The sequence below is a fragment of the Rhagoletis zephyria genome, unplaced genomic scaffold (assembly GCF_001687245.7).
Source record: "Rhagoletis zephyria isolate East Lansing unplaced genomic scaffold, Rhagoletis_zephyria_1.1 Rzeph_scaffold_02322, whole genome shotgun sequence".
Taxonomy (NCBI): Eukaryota; Metazoa; Arthropoda; class Insecta; order Diptera; family Tephritidae; genus Rhagoletis; species Rhagoletis zephyria.
The window spans coordinates 19,764-38,162 of NW_016159406.1; the positions used below are offsets into that span (position 1 = coordinate 19,764).

General features: G+C 33.7%; 1 protein-coding gene across 6 annotated transcripts in view; it reads left to right on the forward strand.

The window, feature by feature from the left end:
• Positions 1–14,339: 14,339 nt before the first annotated feature.
• Nox (NADPH oxidase) overlaps positions 14,340–18,399 on the forward strand; it is a 29,917-nt gene continuing 25,857 nt past the window's right edge. For 3 of the 6 annotated variants that reach the window (XM_017621028.1, XM_017621030.1, XM_017621029.1), the window contains exon 1: positions 15,138–15,350. The gene's annotated coding sequence lies outside the window, so the exon portion shown is untranslated. Of the gene's footprint in view, positions 14,537–15,137; positions 15,367–16,585; positions 16,751–18,399 lie in introns of those variants that run through there. The other 3 variants (XM_017621026.1, XM_017621024.1, XM_017621027.1) reach the window with 3 other exon arrangements.

Consider the following 18,399-nt stretch of genomic DNA (forward strand, 5'->3'; position numbering starts at 1 on the left):
AGCTGTATGTATGCCGAAAGGATATCCAGAGCCTGTCCAGGTTAGCTTAGGTTGGGTTAGGTTTAAAGTGGTTGTCTCTTGCCAAGGGACTGTCCCCGTTACACTCTCGGCCAGAACGACCTCGCAGCGTTTGCTGAGGCTCATCTCTCAAGAGAAGTCAACGAGTAAATAGGCAAGGAAACTCCCACTCTCGCTTTTTCTTATCAGCCACACAGTTTCTTGCGATATCTCTTTAGCTTGGGACGAGTCTGACAAAGTAATATTCCGGCGCGCCGAAAGAATATTTAGAGTGAGTCCAGGGCTCTGATTGCTGCCTGCTTACTGAGTAGATGGCTACCTCCCTTACTGCCATCTCGCACAACAGCCGCCGCCCAAAAAACACAACAGCGTCCTGCAAACTTGAACTTGATGTTGATGGAGAGCTCCGAAGAAATAAACCCTACACCGACCCTACACCGTCAAGCTACGACCCATCCGTGTAAAATTTCTTCGGTACTTACTGCGTTCGCAATTCGTCGAGTCAGTAATTGCAATTCCCAAAAAAGGCTAATTGAGTCCACAATATTCTGCCTGCCCCGCAAGCACATGCGATCAGAATTACCTCGCTAGTTACTTGGTTCACGCAGTGATCTGGTGCATAGCACCGCATTACCGTGTTGCTCGTTGAAAAAAAGTAGAAGAATACGAAAACACTACTGGGGTTGGTCATCCCATCCTGATGGTCGTCGCTTGGTTGTCTGAAAAAAGAGGTCGAATTTCAAACCCTCTTCCGGAGTAAATCTGGCACAGGACGATTGTCTATAACCTCGGCCAGAATGCAAGGAAAGTAAAACTTGATTTCAAAAAGGTAAGTCTACTAACGATAAAAAATTAAAACAAAACGATAACATCGATGATAACGATAACAAAATCTACAAAACTATCGATAACAAAATCAATAAAATATCGATTAAAAATCGAGAAAAATGCCAATAACAAAATCGATTATTATATCGATAACAGTACCGATAAATATGTTCATAAATATATTAACAATATCGATTTTTACATCGATAAAAATATCAATAAAAATATCGATTATTACACCGACAAAAATATCCATAAATGTATCGATAACAAAATAGATTCTTATGTCGATAACAAAAGCGACAAATACGTCGAAAACAATATCGACAAATATAACGAAAATTCCGAAGTAGTCTCAAAGATCTCGAAACAGTGTTTAAAATCCTAATTTAGTCTCAAGAATCTTTTGAAAATCGAATTACCTTTGTATTAATTCTTCAACCTCTATCTTCATCTTTACGTTTATCAGTATTCTCATCCTCATATTCTTCTTAATAAATATATTTATTATTAGCTTTATGTTTATCATTTTATTCATCTAAATATTCAACTTCACATTAGCCCTTATATATGAAAAGTTTTTAAATTTATCTTGGTTTTCATTTTTTCATTTATCGTTACGCATCTTTGTTTTTGTTTTTATTTTCACTTCTGCCTTTATCCTTTTTTTATCTATGTACGTACTCACCTTTACTTTCATTCTTGTATTGGTCACGTTTTTTTTTTATATTAATACCATGTGCATACATTTAAGAAGCACTTGTTTCCGTCCCAACCATTTTCGTTTGCAATTTCCGTTGCAACCATTTCCGTGTGCAAGTTGACTCCAAAAACTGTAATATTTTTTGAATTTGCAGTATCGTCTCTGAAACTTAAATACATATTCTTAACACATTCTGCAAGACTAAACTAATCGGTTCATATATAAGATTTCTATAAATAAATCGACTACAGGGCCACCTATCTAGTTTTCTAGTAGCCTATAACCTTCGAAAATTTGACTGAAATCTATGCAGTTGTTTTTGAGTCAAGTCCGAACAAAACGAAAACGGGTGTCATTTTATAGATTACAACAAAGTAGGCTATGTACTGTTGCGAAAGGAAAATGCACATTTGCGGTGGCTTCATAGAACTTGTAAAAAAATTCTTGTCAACCAAATAGCAAATAAAAAACTATTAGGAAAAGTCTGATTGACTTTCATTGGCTATAAATTTTACAACTCTATGGTCATAAATGCATTTGCATTTCTTGCATTTAGAAGATTTTAAAAATGCATTTCTCCCATTCAACTAGTTAATACGCGCACTATAAAAACTTTTATGTTTTACCGTGTTATTCTATTTCTATAGTTTTTTGTGTTAATTGCTCAATAAATACACTTACGAATAAACGGCATGAAATACACTGTCCCCGCCTCCTGATTCCAATACAAAAGTTGCATTTGAATGTTGTACACCCATAAGTATGTATGTATGTATGTATGTAAGTACATTTCCATATATATATATACATAGGAACATCCATTATGCATATATAAACGCACGCAGTTTTACGGCACATTCGGGCATCTGCGAGTGAATGGGAATGCGTACCCAGTAGCAAAAAAATATACTCGAACCAGGCTAGTTTAAATGTTGCTTTTTATACCGAAAATTACCCTTTTCTTGCATAACAGTCTAGTAGTAATGCCAACTGAGGACAGTTTGATAAATCAATACTTTTTTGAATTGCATACGTAGTAGTTTTTTATGCAATTCTGCTTACGTAATTTAACTGGTATTTTATAGCCATTTTCAGCTTCTAAACCTGCAACAAATTGCTTGGCGATAAGAGTGTTGGTTCAAGTCAATAGGTCACTACTGAAACAATCGACTATTTTAAGGGTATGGAGAAAGTATATTACATGTTTTGGATTATATGCAAAAAATTTGTTAAGCCCTGGACCAAATTAAACGAACTAAAATGAGACTAAGATAGTTGAGGACTAAGGCTTCCTTCGCATTTTTTTACTTTTAGTATTTTCCCGCTACTACCCCACAGAACTGAAGAATAAGGAGTTGGGGTCAGCAAAAAATCTTTGGACCACCCTTATGGACGAGCAACAAATTTTTTCTAAGTTATAACAAACTGATTACTTTTTGGAGTTTGGTAATGCTAATGGCAAAGATAATAGTAATGTTAATATACACACAATAATGATAATTGTAATGGTAATGGCATATAATGGCAGCATCACAATGGGCTCCAATTGAACTCGTGCCAAGAGCTGCTCACCTACCCTAATAGTAATGATAACGCTAATATTAATTTTAATGGTAATAGTAATAGTAATGGTAATTATAATGGTAATGTTAATGGATATGGTTTTTATAATGGTGATGGTTTTGGTAAAGGTAGTGGTAGTGGTAGTATTAGTGGTGATAGTAATGGTAATGCAAATTGTAATGCAAATGGTAATGCAAATTGTAATGCAAATGGTAATTTTATGGGTAGATATACTTATAGTAATGGCAATGGTAGTGACAGTGGTAATGGTAATTGCAATGGTAATCGTAGTGGTAATGGTTGACTATGAATGTGTATGTAGATGGCAATCAGCGTGCTGCAATTGCTCTATTTAAAGTAAGTATTCTTGCAATTATGTCCATATCACATTTTCTCTAAACGAACACCAGTTCTAAGCAACTGTAGTTTTCCTACAGGGCGCTTATGTTTGCAAACGAAACATATGTGTGTATGCATTTTTTTGTGGCCTATGTGTCAGGTGTGCTTGTTGACAAAGTGAATGTTATGGATTAAAATGTTTATTTGCTTATTTTAACTAAAATGCGTTAGCCTTGCGCGTCACACTCATTCGTTGCAACCAGTCGATTGAACTGGTGCACTGCTTTAACTAGTCGCTATAAGTCGTCAGCCATTTATATGAACCAATCAGCCAACCAGCGAATGAATACGCTTGATAGTAGGTAACCATATAATTGCATTTTCATGCGTTCAGCTCACGCATTGCTGCACTAAAGTGTAGTAGGCTTAGGTGCCTTTTTTAATGTTTTTGGTGTTATTGTTAGTTACGCTGGCTTATGAGTATCTACATACATACTTTTTGTCTAGCGTTCTTGGTCAATCGTAAACACGGCATTAAATTCAAGTTAACGCAATCCATTTTTTATGTTTGTATAGGAGAGCTCCATGTCGTATACTTACTTTTTTCATTTTATTTTTTTTTTATATTTCAAAAGCCTGACAGCACATTTGAGCTGGTTTGCAAATGTCGACTATCAACACACTTGCAACACAAATACGACTGCAACTTTTGGAAAAGTTGTATGAATGTATGCATTTTTCTTCGTTTCGCATTTTGTTGATTTCAAATAAATTTGACTTTTTAATTACTTTCCATTACGCAAACATGTGTTCGTTCGCACGAATTTTAGTGTTTTATTTTACCCGCCTTTTCTATGTCAGCTGATAATTAGTAAGGTCATGAGGCCATAGAAGATCACGAGCCTTTGCTGCGTTTTCATTGTTTTCAATTTGTGTTTTAATAATGATTCATAAGCGATTAAGCAGTTCGCAGTCACTCAAAGTGAGAAAACGATTTGCTTGCAGTTTTTCCGTTTCGAAAATTTACTTATCTACACACATACATATGCATGTACATCATATATGTATATATACAGTAGCGGACAAACAAATAGCGACGCGACAATTTAACAAGTTTTGGCTATTTTTATTTTTTTATTTAATGTTTATTATTTTTTATAAAAGTACAGCTCACTATATAACAAAAACCCTGTTAGTCCGAATTTCAGACTTTGTCTGTACATTTGTATAGATTCGTACATTTTTACAGTTACAGTGTGGAGTTGTTTGTTTTTATATTTTTAATTCTGTTATACTCATTCTCGATAAAAATTTCCAGCCAAAGCTACTCTGTGTCTGCCAAAATGTACAAATTATATGATCCCAGCTTTGGTCACCTGGCAAAAAAAAGAACATTACAGTGAACTTGGCAGGTGAATTCAATACGTGACTACAGTTTTTCATAAACCACACATTGATTATTTTTCCTTATTGTCGCTGTACCATTAATTAAAATTATACAACAAGTAATTTTTAAGCAAAAAACAAAACCGACTTCAGTTCGTATATAAAAATTTAAGATTATCGTTAATCTCTTCATGATCGAATGATTTAAACCTTTCCTTTAGAAAAAGAATTATAGAAATCGGTTTAAGTGGTCTAAAGTTATGCGGTAACATACTAAAAAAAAAATATTCCGACGAATTGATAACCTTCTCCTTTTTGTGAAGTCGGTTAAAAATTACATAAATAAAATATCAAAAAAAATATATTTTTTCTAATTTTTGACTATGAAATAAAATGATAACTTACACCGGCCAACAAAATTACACTTTTGGACTGATGAATGACTTATGACAGATGATGTTTACTAATTTGTCGTCGCTGATTCTAAATATACCCTCATTCGTTTTATTGTAAGAAGGCCCTTTCTCTTAACTAGAGATGATACAGAAATTTCAATCACAGATTTGAAATCGTCATTAAAAGTAAGGGTCGGAGCCGAACGCAGGTAGGGGTTTTTGGGGGTTCAAATCCCCCTTTCTTTAAACTTTTTAAAAACAATTTAAATTAATTCCTTTTTAGATTTTTGCGACAAAGGAAATGGATTCCTTCATGTACGAACAGCAAAAATATGGGTGTAAAACTTTTTAAAAATTTCATTGCGTACTGGTTTCAGGGCAAAAAAAGGAAAGCAATATAAACCGTCTATTCATTTTAAAGGTCATGGTAATTATTCAACCAAACGAGACTATTTTTCCTGAATTCCCCATCTTAAAAGCTTTAAAACACCGTTACATTTATTTCGCTATCTCTTCTCGTTTGATTTTGTCCCTTTTTTCAAAAAATAGAACACTGTGCGCCATATACACGGCCCAACGTACAGAGTAATTATATTATTCTTCGCGCTGAAAACGTTATTGAACAATATTAAAGGTGATGGAGACATGCTCTGTTATTGAAAAAAATAAGCAAAGCAGAAAAGAGTCGGGTGCAAAGCGTGGATGACAAAAAATAAATAAAAAATAGTTATCTTAGAAAAAAACTAAAATGTTTAACGTAGTCCAGCCCAGAAATTTCGTGTGGAAATTTAAGCTTTCTAAGAACTCGCCATATAAAATCCGTTACTTTTTGATTATAAGAGATATACACCTGGAATTTTGTCAACTTATACAATATATCTGCCCACGATAAAAAATCAAATTGAACTTCCCAAATCCCCGAAATTCAGCATCCAAAATGAATATGGGCACTGAGTGCCCAACTCACAGCTGTAAGGTTAAACGAGATTAAATGCTTGTAAACTTTTCCAAGGTATTTTCTCTGTTAAATACCATTCGCCATTAAACATATGGTTTTGCTAAGTTATTTTGTTTTATTTATTTTCAGTTCCTACGCTATTAACTATTATTTTTCGGAGTTTAGGATGATTAATTTATTATTTAAAAAATTAAATTTGATCCAGTGCACACGGTATAACTTCATAGCCAGAAGTACCGATACGAGTAGGTGTGTCGGTACTTTAGATCCGATATCGATACTTTTCAAATTCAAAAGTGTACAAAAAAATTTCGAATTTTGGCAACTGAGCGATATTAGTATCATTAATGGTTCGGGGACTATTTGATCTCCAATAATACCCTTTGCAACTAATTAACGAACAATTGTACCCGATTGAGACTAATTGCGGAATATTCTCGCACAATTTGTTGCAGGGTTCCTAGGGGCGCATAGACGGGCATAAAAGTGTATGTGTGCATGGGCATACTCTTATACATATGACAATTAGAAAAAAAACCTAAATAATATGCAAACAATTATGTCTCTTGAATGTACCTTATTGTTTATCTGTAATGCCATTTACTTATAATTATTTGAATAAACGTCCGCAATTACCACTTGAAATTTAAATACGAAATCTCCAATCAAGTGGCGGAATTCGGTACCTCTGTTCACTTCAATAGAACACTCAATAAACAATTTTACTGAATTAAATGTACAAATATATGCGAAACAAAATAAACTTAACTGTGATGCCGTGAAACGCGATCAGATGGGAATAATAAAATACAAAATTTATAGCCGTACCAATAATAACCAACAAAATATTAATCGTGACCAATTCTATACAACAGGTTCGGACATACATATGTATACATTAATATCGGTGTCTTTTCATAATTTGTGAATAGTGCATAAAATATTTTTTGCGTCATTTTCGTCAAATCGTGCAGTGAGTGAGTGAGCGAGTGGTTCAACGACATTTGACTTTGCTCAGATTGAAGCGATGGCAACGACCCCCACCAAACTACCAAACAGCATCAGATGCTAGTGCATACATACATACGCTCACTTTTCAGTCGCTTCAATGCGGTAACGGATCAGCGGGTGAACGAGAATACGTTTAGACAGCGCAGTAGGGCTGCAGCATGCTGACCTTCATTCGACAAACGCAACACAGGCATTTCTGGTTTCCTCTTATGTGTTTTGTTTATTTACTTTGATTCGCTGTTTCTTAATTAAACCTTTTTAGCATTGTATTCTGAATCTGTTGATATCCATTATTGGACGTACAGTTGGTTTTTATGTATGTACATATGTACAATACTCTATACACGGACGTAATAAAATATGTACATATGTATACAAATCTGTTTACATAAGCGCATATATATACATATGTATGTATCTATTTTTGTGAGCGCACACCTGGGTACTTACATAAGTATGTATATACTAGTTCATGGTTCTGCGTGATTTGAGATTCCGCAGATAAATATGCTTTTGAGCACAGAAATTGAAAGCGAAAGTATAAATTCCGTCGCCATTTATTACCACTGCCCACCATCACCGGAAATCTATACATAAACACATTTATGCGTAATTTACTGCTGTTGAGCGGCTACACTGTCCTGTATAAAATACACATATGTATGTATATATATTAGGGCGGCTCTAATTTCAAAAAATATCCAAATCCTTAATTTTATATTGTTATCGCTGTGAAACACAGAATCCTCATTGACTAAAGATCATGAAACCATTTTGAAAATCTTATCAAGCGTATGATTGATTTTATTTCTACACCGAATATTTCCGTGAGAGAGCTAAAGAACTGTTTTCCTAAAAAGCCAGCTCTGCTCTTAGCTGAAGCTAGGCAACTGCAAAAGAAGTATGTATTCGACAGTTTCTCTCCTCTTCCTCATCTCTGAAACTTCTACAAAATTTATTGGACAATAAACCGAATCTCGAAGAATGCCTACCAAATAGCCAACGACCGGTTGAATAGACAATTCCAGTTCTACCTTTATTATCACACAGTGGAAGTTTGGTACCTATTTTGGCTAACGTTGTCTATGTTACGGCGTGTGTATTAAGGTATACAGTCACCTACTTTAGCGCTAGAACCTCTGGCCCTTAGACGCTACAGTGGTCGGAAATTTGCACGGATGTTTCCAATCCTAATTCATTGTGTTTTTTTTTCTGTTTTTTTTTTTGTCTTTGCCATTGTCTCTCTCTCTTTTCATTTCCCCCTCCCGTTTTTATAAATGTTATCTAAGTACAACACCCCGCAATGAGGAAAAGTTTTTTATTGAACGCACTGAATTACTGAGAATGCCTTTCCCATATTGTTATTAAATTTAGTTTTGTTTACTTTATACGTTCTTGCAAAAAATACTTTCAGTTTATGCATATTATGCGTTTATGGCGATTCCTAACAACCTGTTTATGTATACAAGAAAAGTCTATAAAAATTTAATGGGTACTTTTTAATGAGTCTTGTATGTCTTTAGGGATACACACATTTTTTTATAAACTTGTTAAAAATGAAATATTTAAATTTTGTTTAAAAATAAAATTAATGAACATTCCCCTGAAAAACATGAAAATAATGAAGAAATAACCAATTTTTATTTTATAATCGCCATGTGACTTATTCTGGATTCACACTATGACACGGGGTGTATAAATTATAATTATGGTGCGCTTATAATAATTATGCCATAATTATGACACGGGGTATATAATATTTAGCAACACAACAAAGTAATTTAAAACAAACAAAACTGTATTTAATGTTTGGAACATGGTTGCAGCTCGCCAAAATTTTTTTTCTACCAAAACCTCTCAAGAAAAGTTACCAAAAGTTACCAAATCCTCACTACCAAAATCTTCACTTCTTCACTGAGAAAAAAATATACTGAATAAAACCGCTATATTTCACAACAAATGTGTATATATTTACAGCCCGATTCTGTGCACTTATTTAATAAATTCAATATTTTTATAATTTGCCAATTTTTGATTATTTATCAGTTCTAGCACAGAAGTTAAAATCTATTTTCTTAATAAATTATCAAGATTGAAAATCCTATTGACAATTATAATGTTTTTTTTTATTAGAAAATATTTTTCTATCAACTAATTACTGCATGCGCCGATATTCTCATTTTCGTTGTTGGTGCTTCCGACAGGGATACTCCTATGTAATGTGGAACGATTTTCGGTCATCCCTTGCCAAATTTGGTTTGGAGACAAAACCGGTTTCGGCGTTGTGCCATCTTCAGTGTCATTTTTCGTTCGGAATGTGCCGATATTTGAACCTGCGACTCACGGAATAATAGCACCGCCCCACAAAAAAAAAGTTGCGGGCGCTTTTAGCCGTCCGTTTGACGCGTACACAATTTCGAGTGAATTGCGAAAATTGCTCATTTTTTGCTATTTTTTTCGGTTTTTCATAATTTACTGTACGTGTCAAACGGACCTCAGATTCGGATTCATTGGGTCGAAATTCATGTCAGTAGGTGGGTCTGGTAAAAAGTACGCGACATTTTTTTTTGTTACAGCCCGATTTTACCAAAAATTGTCAGATGGCCGAATTGTGTATAATAATTTTACTGTACAATAGGTAGCAAACAGTATTTGCAGCATTAAATGTGAGATGGTAGAATTCAAAATTTATCGCAAAAAATCGATACTTGCTTTAGAAGTGTAGCCCGTAGTGCTGCCACTGTAATTCAAATATTTCCAGTATTCGAATATAAGATAACTCTAATTTTATCGAAGTAATTTTGTAGAAGTGTCAGTAGTGCTGCCACTGAAACTCAAAGGGTTTTTAAAATAACGCACATGCAAAACATAATTAATCTTTTTCTAGTAATGCAAATAGATGTTTGGTTGCAAAAGTTACCAAAATGAAATAAAAGTTACCAAGTTACCAAACCGCTTAAAAGTTACCAATTTTGGTAGAAAGTTACCAATTGTGGCAACCATGGTTTGGAATTAATAACTTAAGCTCACTTACTGAAAGACCGTCGGNTGGGTATAGCGGAGGGAGAGGAAGGCCTCTTCTGCGATGGAAAGACCAGGCGGAGAAGAACTTGGCTTCAATTGGCATTTCCAATTGGCGTCAGTCGGCACAGAAGAGAAACGACTGCCGTGCTTTATTGAAGTCGGCCAAAATCACTTAGGCGGTCACAGCGCCAAACAAGAAGAATCAGAAGTTTAAGCAAACGAGATTGTTTTGTACTTTTACTGTTCTATTAGAACAGAGTAAAAATTGAAATTGAATCGGATTTAACCAACGGAAAGTTATCACACACCGCTCTAATCCCAATGGCAATCGGACCCCAGCTTATTCTTTAGTTCATAATGGCTTTAAAGACAACGGAGTACATTCAAACTAAGACATAATTGATGAAACTTCAACTTTTTTTATCGTTTTTGTAATAATATGGGCCGCTCTGACTGAGTGATTAGAGGTGCGTATTACCACTCCGTTGGACCTGGGTTCGAACCCTGGTCCCAGCAACATCTGAATAAAAAAGTTTTTCCTAAGAGCGGTCGCCTCTCGGCAGGCAATGGCAAGCCTCCGAGGGTATTTCTGCGTTGAAAAAGCTTCTCCTAAAATCCGTTGGCCGTTCGCAGGCGGCTTTAAACTCTAAGGTCTGGTTTCTCCAACTCAAATTAACTTATTTTTTGGACTTAACTCAAAAGTTAGCCTACCATTTACACAGCTTATTCTTGACTAAGTATAAAAAAATTTGCTACACTAAGTTAAGTTGAGTTGGAGAAACCAACCCTAAGTCCCTCCATTTGTGTAACAGCATCAAGACACGCACAACACCACAAATTGGAAGAGAAGCTTGAGCCAAAACTTAACAATAGTGTAAGCGCTAAAATATGGCTATTAATATCACTAAGGGCCATTTTCTGAAGTAACCTTTAACTTTAAAGCTCAGTTTATATCTACAGATTGGATTAAAAATAAAGCTATGTCTAAAGTTAAGCATTTCTATTACCAGTTTTACGTATGTATGTTTCTTGGTTGTAAATCAATTTAAAACCGACAATAAAATGATTTACTTTAGACACAATCATAAATTTTAATGTAGCCTTTAAATATAAAGTGAGCTTTAAAGTTAAAGGTTACTTCAGAAAACGGCCCTTAGTAGAATAAAAAAAAAGCATATGGTTTTGTGGGATTATTCCTAGCATACATTGTTTCGAAAAGGAGCTCTTCTTCTTTTTCTGACTTGAAACACACAAAAAATATACTCGTGCGCTGCCACAGAGTGCGAAATACTAAAAGATTCTTCACTTTGTATTAAGCCATGTACAAGCTTAAGTCGCGATTGGTTCAATCTTTTTTTCCTAAAACTTATCTAAGCCCACCTGAGCCTAAAATTAAGTGAATAATAAATCAAAGCAAAAAGAAGCAAACATAATTAACATTCTTACTTATGGGGCATTCTTCGTCAACTGAAGCCCCCTCTCTCCAAAATTGATTTAGGTAAAAAAATTGGTTATGTTCTTGAAAATTTCGTAAAAATTTGTGCTTTTAAATGAAATCCAATTTTGTGAAATCCAATATCCTTCATATTTTTTTTTTAAGTTTTAAATAATTTNTCTGACCACAAATTTTAAAAAATCATAATGGTGAATGCAATTTGAATTGAATTCGCCAAATGGGATCCGCCGTTTTAAATTTTTTAAATTCATTTTCATATTTGTAATAAGCAACCCCAAAAACCACCGAGTAACAAATTTCAATAGAATCCAATAATTTTTCAAAAATTTCCCCGCCATATTGAACTTAACAAAACGCCACACATCATTTAAAAATGAGTATTTATATCGAATCTTCAAAGCAATAAACGATTTTTTTTTTCACTTGAACCAATTTTGGAAGACGCATTTGGTATTGACGAAGAATGCCTCTTATGTAGCTAAACATGTACATCGTGTCACTACTGTAAATACGTCAAACGTATGGAGAACGAAATGTTTATATCGGTGAAGCCATAAAATAATAAAAACAACTCGTCAAAGCACCTCAGTAAACAAGCGAGGTAAAGCAGAGAAAAATTAGAAACTCGTTAAACGCATTAATTTTTAATTTACAAAAATGCTAACCAAAAGAATTTGTAACTGATACAAATGTTTTCATAACAACCAATTTGTTGAACAGCAGATGTTTAATTGCTGGAAATACAAGTCTACTACACGTACGTAGTACGTACAATAAATATACATATGCACATATTTAAACGGTGTATACTTTGTAGCGCTAATTGATTACTTGAAAACGCTTTCAGGAACATTTGAAAAGTAATTGCTACGAATCTTTAAATTTTGTGTTAGCTTCCACAGAAGGAGTTTTTAAAGTCAAACATTTTTTATTAACTGGTCTGTCGGTATCACAACGTGTCAAGCTAAGGCATCTTATGCCGTCTAGGGATGGGTAAAATCGATATTCGAAATTTAATCGAATTTTAGCTCCAAAATGGCGAATTTTTGAAATCGAACTTTGTGTTGCTAAAATTCGGATAAAATCGAATTTTTCTAGAAAAAATCGAGTTGCATATTTATTTCCAAAACCTCAACTCTTCAAATTTATTCTTTCTGACTAAATTTGCCATCACTGTGTGTGGCACTCCATTTGTCTTAGGGATGCAAGTAAAAAAATACATGTTGCATCGAAACAAAAAATCTGTGCCAAGAAGCAACTTTTATGCCAAACTCAATAAAAAAAAAAAAAAAACATTTTTTTTTTTTGTTGATTTTTTGTTTTAAATTTTTGGAGGCTTTTACATTAGTAGCTTGAAGTTTTTGCCTGGGAAGACCCCTAGTAAAATTTTCCGAAGAATAATTTTTCTAGAATATATCAATCCTCCAACGACCTTCCAAATTTGCTGTTAGCGGGATTTCTTGTAGAAAGGGTCAAAATTACCCTTTTAGGCGGGAGCTAATGGCTTAAAATGTTCTACGAAAATATTTCCCATAAAATTTTGTTATACATATATGTCTTAACCTTTAATTTAGCTCAGACATTTATTTTAACAATTTTTTCGACTTTTTTGAAAACTACTTAGGCCGAGACATGAAAACTTAAGTAGGCCATAAAATAAAAATACGAGCTAACTTTTGCAAATCCATCGACCGTTTTACTACTGGATGGGTATACTCTCAGAAAATGTTAACAAAAGAAAAAGTTTTTTTGAACAGGTGGCCACTCTCTTCAAGCACCTCAAAAATATTTTAATTGTTGCATAGTATTTTAAGCTCAACACTTCTTTAAATAAACTCGACTTTTCAAACAGATGGCAACCCTTCTAAATGTAATTAAAAAATAAAGTTTATTCAAAACCATTTCTATTGATACCCATATTGAGGTAATTTATCTAAGTTACTAAATAATTTGATTTTGATTTTGATTTTGATTTTCTTACAAATGGCACAAAACTAAAACCATATTACACATCTACAGGGCAAGCCCTTTCATTTGACACCTACCTCCTTTTTGAAAATCGAACGAACGATACGGATTTTATGACTTAGTGTTAAATATTTAACGCAAACATCTCCGAACTCGATTTCACTTCAAACAAATTTTGGAAAATTCGAAAAAATTCGAATGGTTGGGGAATATTCGAAATTCGGAAAAAATCGAATTTCAACCGCCCACTGCCCATCCATAATTCCGTCATAGATGAACAAATGTACTTAATTATAAAAGAGTAGCACAGAAATGTTTTTTTTTTTTTGTTTTTTAACTTTTTGTCTTTCATAGACAAGTATTGAAACGCTAAGAGCAAGGTGGAAATTTTTTTTGTACTTTATCATTATCCAACCGAATCGTATAATATTTCTCATTCTAGATATATGCAAATATTCACACAATCTCTTTATATTTTTTGTTTTTTTTCAATATTATTTTCTACTAAACTATTGCCATAGCTTTTACGTAAAAAGGCTTAACCCTTTAAAACGTGCATACGTGCAATCACTTTTACGAAAAGCAAACATTTAATTATGTATACAAAATTAAAAATGTATAAAACACCAAATCACCTACACTAAGAATTTAAACAAAAAAAAAAGTAAAAATCAGCACGAGAACCTCGAAAACATTTTATATACAATGCTTGCATACGTACATACTTATGTATGTATGTGTATATGTACTTGTATACGTTATAGCCAATTGTACAGCTCGCATTTGTTGCTCCAAACAATCTGGCAAGCAAGCAGCACACCAGCAACCGGACATTCAGTACGTTTCAATCGTTAGTAAGCGCCGGATCCAACACAAAAACTAAATCGGTACGAATATTCATTTAATATTTTAATATTTAAATACAAAAACAACCCACTACCGCATAATCGTAAATTTCCAGCAAAATAATATTCATTTGTACAGATATGTATGCATATGTGAGTAGGTATCCCCACGGCAACGCGATTAACTTGGACACCATTCACCTGCCTCGAAAAATATTACATATTTGAGCCGAAAAGCGCGAAGGCGCATGCGCGCCAATGCTACGCGATAAGTTAAAACGAATGCGCCAACGATGCGCACCAATCGTGGAACGAGAAGCGATTGGCTCCTTTGGGGCTTTCGTCGAGTCGTGACACCCAATTCAATCGGCTTATGGCTGGTGGCCAATATGTTCGGCAGCTATAATAGCTGTAGTGTGTGTAGCATTGCGCGCCAATGTGGAACTTAAGAAGTTGCAACTTGCATTCGAACTGCATTTCCAACTCAGTGCCATGGTGGCCAATGTGACTCAAATTGAGCACAACGCATAGTGTGAGTGTGAGTGAAATTGTTATGAATGCCCGCCGCGTTTATCTTTGGCTGGCCGGAACCATTGGCGTGGTCGTACTATGTGTGCTGTTGCTTGCGGAATTGTGAGTTCGTTTTCACTTTCAGTACGCGACTGCACACTGCGCTGAATACGTGTGTGAATTCGTTTGTTCGATTTTTTACTTTTTATGTGATTAAAATATAACTCTTTTGCGTGTGTATTGATGATGATTTTTTTTTTTTGGCCACATAAGTAGAGCGCACGAAACCTGTTCCTTTACATCCTGCCCAAGGACGGCGGCGTTAATAAGTGATTACAGAAATTTTGTAAATACATACTTATGTAAATGAAATGAAATGTGAAGAATGTGAAAAAATTAATAAAAATTAAAAAATATGAATGCGAACTATGTAAATTGTTTTAACGAATTATTAAGTGAAAAGATACAGTGAAACAGTTTTATTGTTATTTCAAAATACATACAAACGGCTTTAATAAAATTTTACTAATCAAAAATACATTTGTATGTTTGCGAAATCCCCATGAAATACAATTATTACAGATACTTCCTAAATGTGACAAGAAACATACATATGTATGTAGTTGAGCTCATTTTGGAATCTCAGAATTTTTTATTTTATAAATTTTTCAATATTTCGTTGCGCGATGCTTAAAAACAATTTAATCTACACCTTTTCCAACAGTACTTTCGAAAATATCAAGTTGATTTTAAAAGTCGTCATTTCGATTTATATGGACTTTAGAATAGTCAAATGTATATTCTTTAGAAGGCGTCAAAAATACTTAAAATTTTTAAAATGTATTTTTTCATTTCGATTTTAGAACGCGTCAAATGTGCATAAGAAAGTAAAAAATGTACACTGCCAGAACAAAGTATTGGCACAGCAAATTTTTCACAATATATGCAACAATTTTTATTCTAATATTTTTCCACCAATTTTGTATAAAAATATGGTTCATTCAACAACAAAAAACATAAAAATATAATTCCTAAATTTTGTGCAAAACTCGCGAAAATTCAGTAAGTTTTCAAATTTCCTAAGATTTAGAATTTTTTTGAGTATGCAGTTTTGCAGCCCATTAAATTCTTATAAAAAAAAGTGCAATTCGGAATTAGTCAAAAATCGCGTTGATTTTTGAATTTTTTTTTGTTCGAGGTGTTTTGCATTTTTCCCATATAAAGTATTTTCGAACAAAATTTTTTGTATGGAAGAGACTGCGTAACAAAAAAAAAATCGCCAAAAATCAACAGTAATTCCTAGCTACTTAAAACTTGCACTTTATAAAATTGATTGGGCTATAAATCTGCATACTGAAAAAAATTCTAAAAAATCTGATTAAAAAGTTGAAAATTTTCATGATAATTGGCTGAATTTTCGCGAGTTTTGCACAAAGTTTAGGAATTATATTTTTATGTTTTTTGTTGAAGAATGAACCATATTTTTATACGAAATTAGCGGAAAAATATTAGAATGAAAATTGTTGTATATATTGTGAAAAATTTGCTGTGCCAATACTTTGCCCCGGCAGTGTACTTAAGAAAAAAAAACAAAAATGTACTCCAGAAAGTATGAAATGTACTTTTGGCAATACAAATCGGATAACATAAAAAAAAATTAAATTTAATATGAAAAAATAAATATTAAGAATATATTTTTTTTTAATACTCACGTGCCAACAAAACAATGTGTCGGGCATTGAAAAGGTTACTGCCATTAAAATCACTCTATGTACAACCTACATACATATGTACATTAGGGCGCATCCCTTTCCATACAAAAAAATTGTTACCGTTTCTCCATCGGAATTATAAAATTATTTGGAGACATTTTCAAAAGAGTCCAACTCAAATCTTAATATTTTTTCGAAATATTTTCGCGGAAGTCTTAAAATATAATAAATTTTTTTTGGTGATGCGCCCTAATGTAATAAAAAATTTTAGTTGCAAGATGAATAATTTAAAGAAGTATTCAAAAAATAAACATAAAAAAAACAGTGTTTACTGAAAGGAACAACTAGTCGAAAAATCGAACGAGGACGCCACCACAGGTCAAGAAATTAATTACATAGCTTTTTCATCGATTTAGTTTTACTATTTTCTTTATTATATTACTGTTTTACTGTTATAAACGTATCCCTAGTGCAACTATCTCTGATATAATATTTTCGCAATAAGTTGTCAAGGCGTTTCCAAAAAAAAAAAAAAATTCCAAAAGAAAGGGCAACTCACGGGCTTTAAAAAAGTGCTGTGTTATTACAAAAACAGATTTATGGTGAAAAGTTATCAACTTTATAAGAAGTACTATTTGGATGTCCCACCCATCACTCTTGGAAAATTTCATTCTTCTGTGTAAATTATACAACTCAGTTTTATACTTTATTAAATGGTTAAATAGAAATTACTTAAAGTTTGAGCAAAAAAAAAGTTTGAATTTCCCATTCATCACGTTGGAATGCCCCTTAGTCAATTAAGTGGAGTTGGTTATTTTTTTTTAACAACTTTTGCTATTCGACTAACAAAAGCTATACTAAATACCTACAAATACCCTAGTTAGTATTAAAAATAGATAATTTTTGCTTTGCGCGGGATTTTTCAGAACTTTTAAATATTTTGAGCCAATTACCCTGAAATATGGAAAAAAAAAGCGGTTCAGGGAAGCCTTGCGTATCAAACGCCGAATTTAGGGGCCAATAGAGCTTTTAATACCCGACCGGAAATAAATCTCGATTTCGGACAAACGCTGGCTAGATTTGCTTTTCTTCCGTCTAGCGCCCGACAAGGAAAACTAACGAGGCGCTAAATACAAAATATCTAGCCAGCACCAGGATCAGTTGCCCAAGGCATAGTTTGTTATGGCTGTCACTTTCCAGAGATTGTCATGGCGGTACTACGAAAACCCTGGTTAGAAAAAATTTGCCAGCAACAGAATTGGTTACTCCCGGTAGAATTTTGTGCCAACGTAAACGTAATCGAGAAAATCTACCCAGCACCTGAACTAGTTGCCAAAGCCAAGATATTGCGTGGTAGGACCCATCCACGAGAGATAATCGTAGTCGAGAGAATCTGTTCAGCGCCAGAAGTGATTATCTCTGAGTTAATTTTTGGAAGGACATTTTTAAGAAAATCTATTAATCGGCGAAATAGATTATCTGTAAAAGGGATTTCTATACCAGAAACTCAGCTACGGACGTCTAACCAGACTCTAGAAGGAATCCGGGTTTTTTCTAGCGAATTTCCGTCAGGGTTATGATTCAAATGATAAATGTACGGGTATACATGCCGGTATACTATTTTCCGTCGCCATAATGTAGAAAAACCTTTCCTACTTTGAAACATTTTTGCTTCAGACAAAT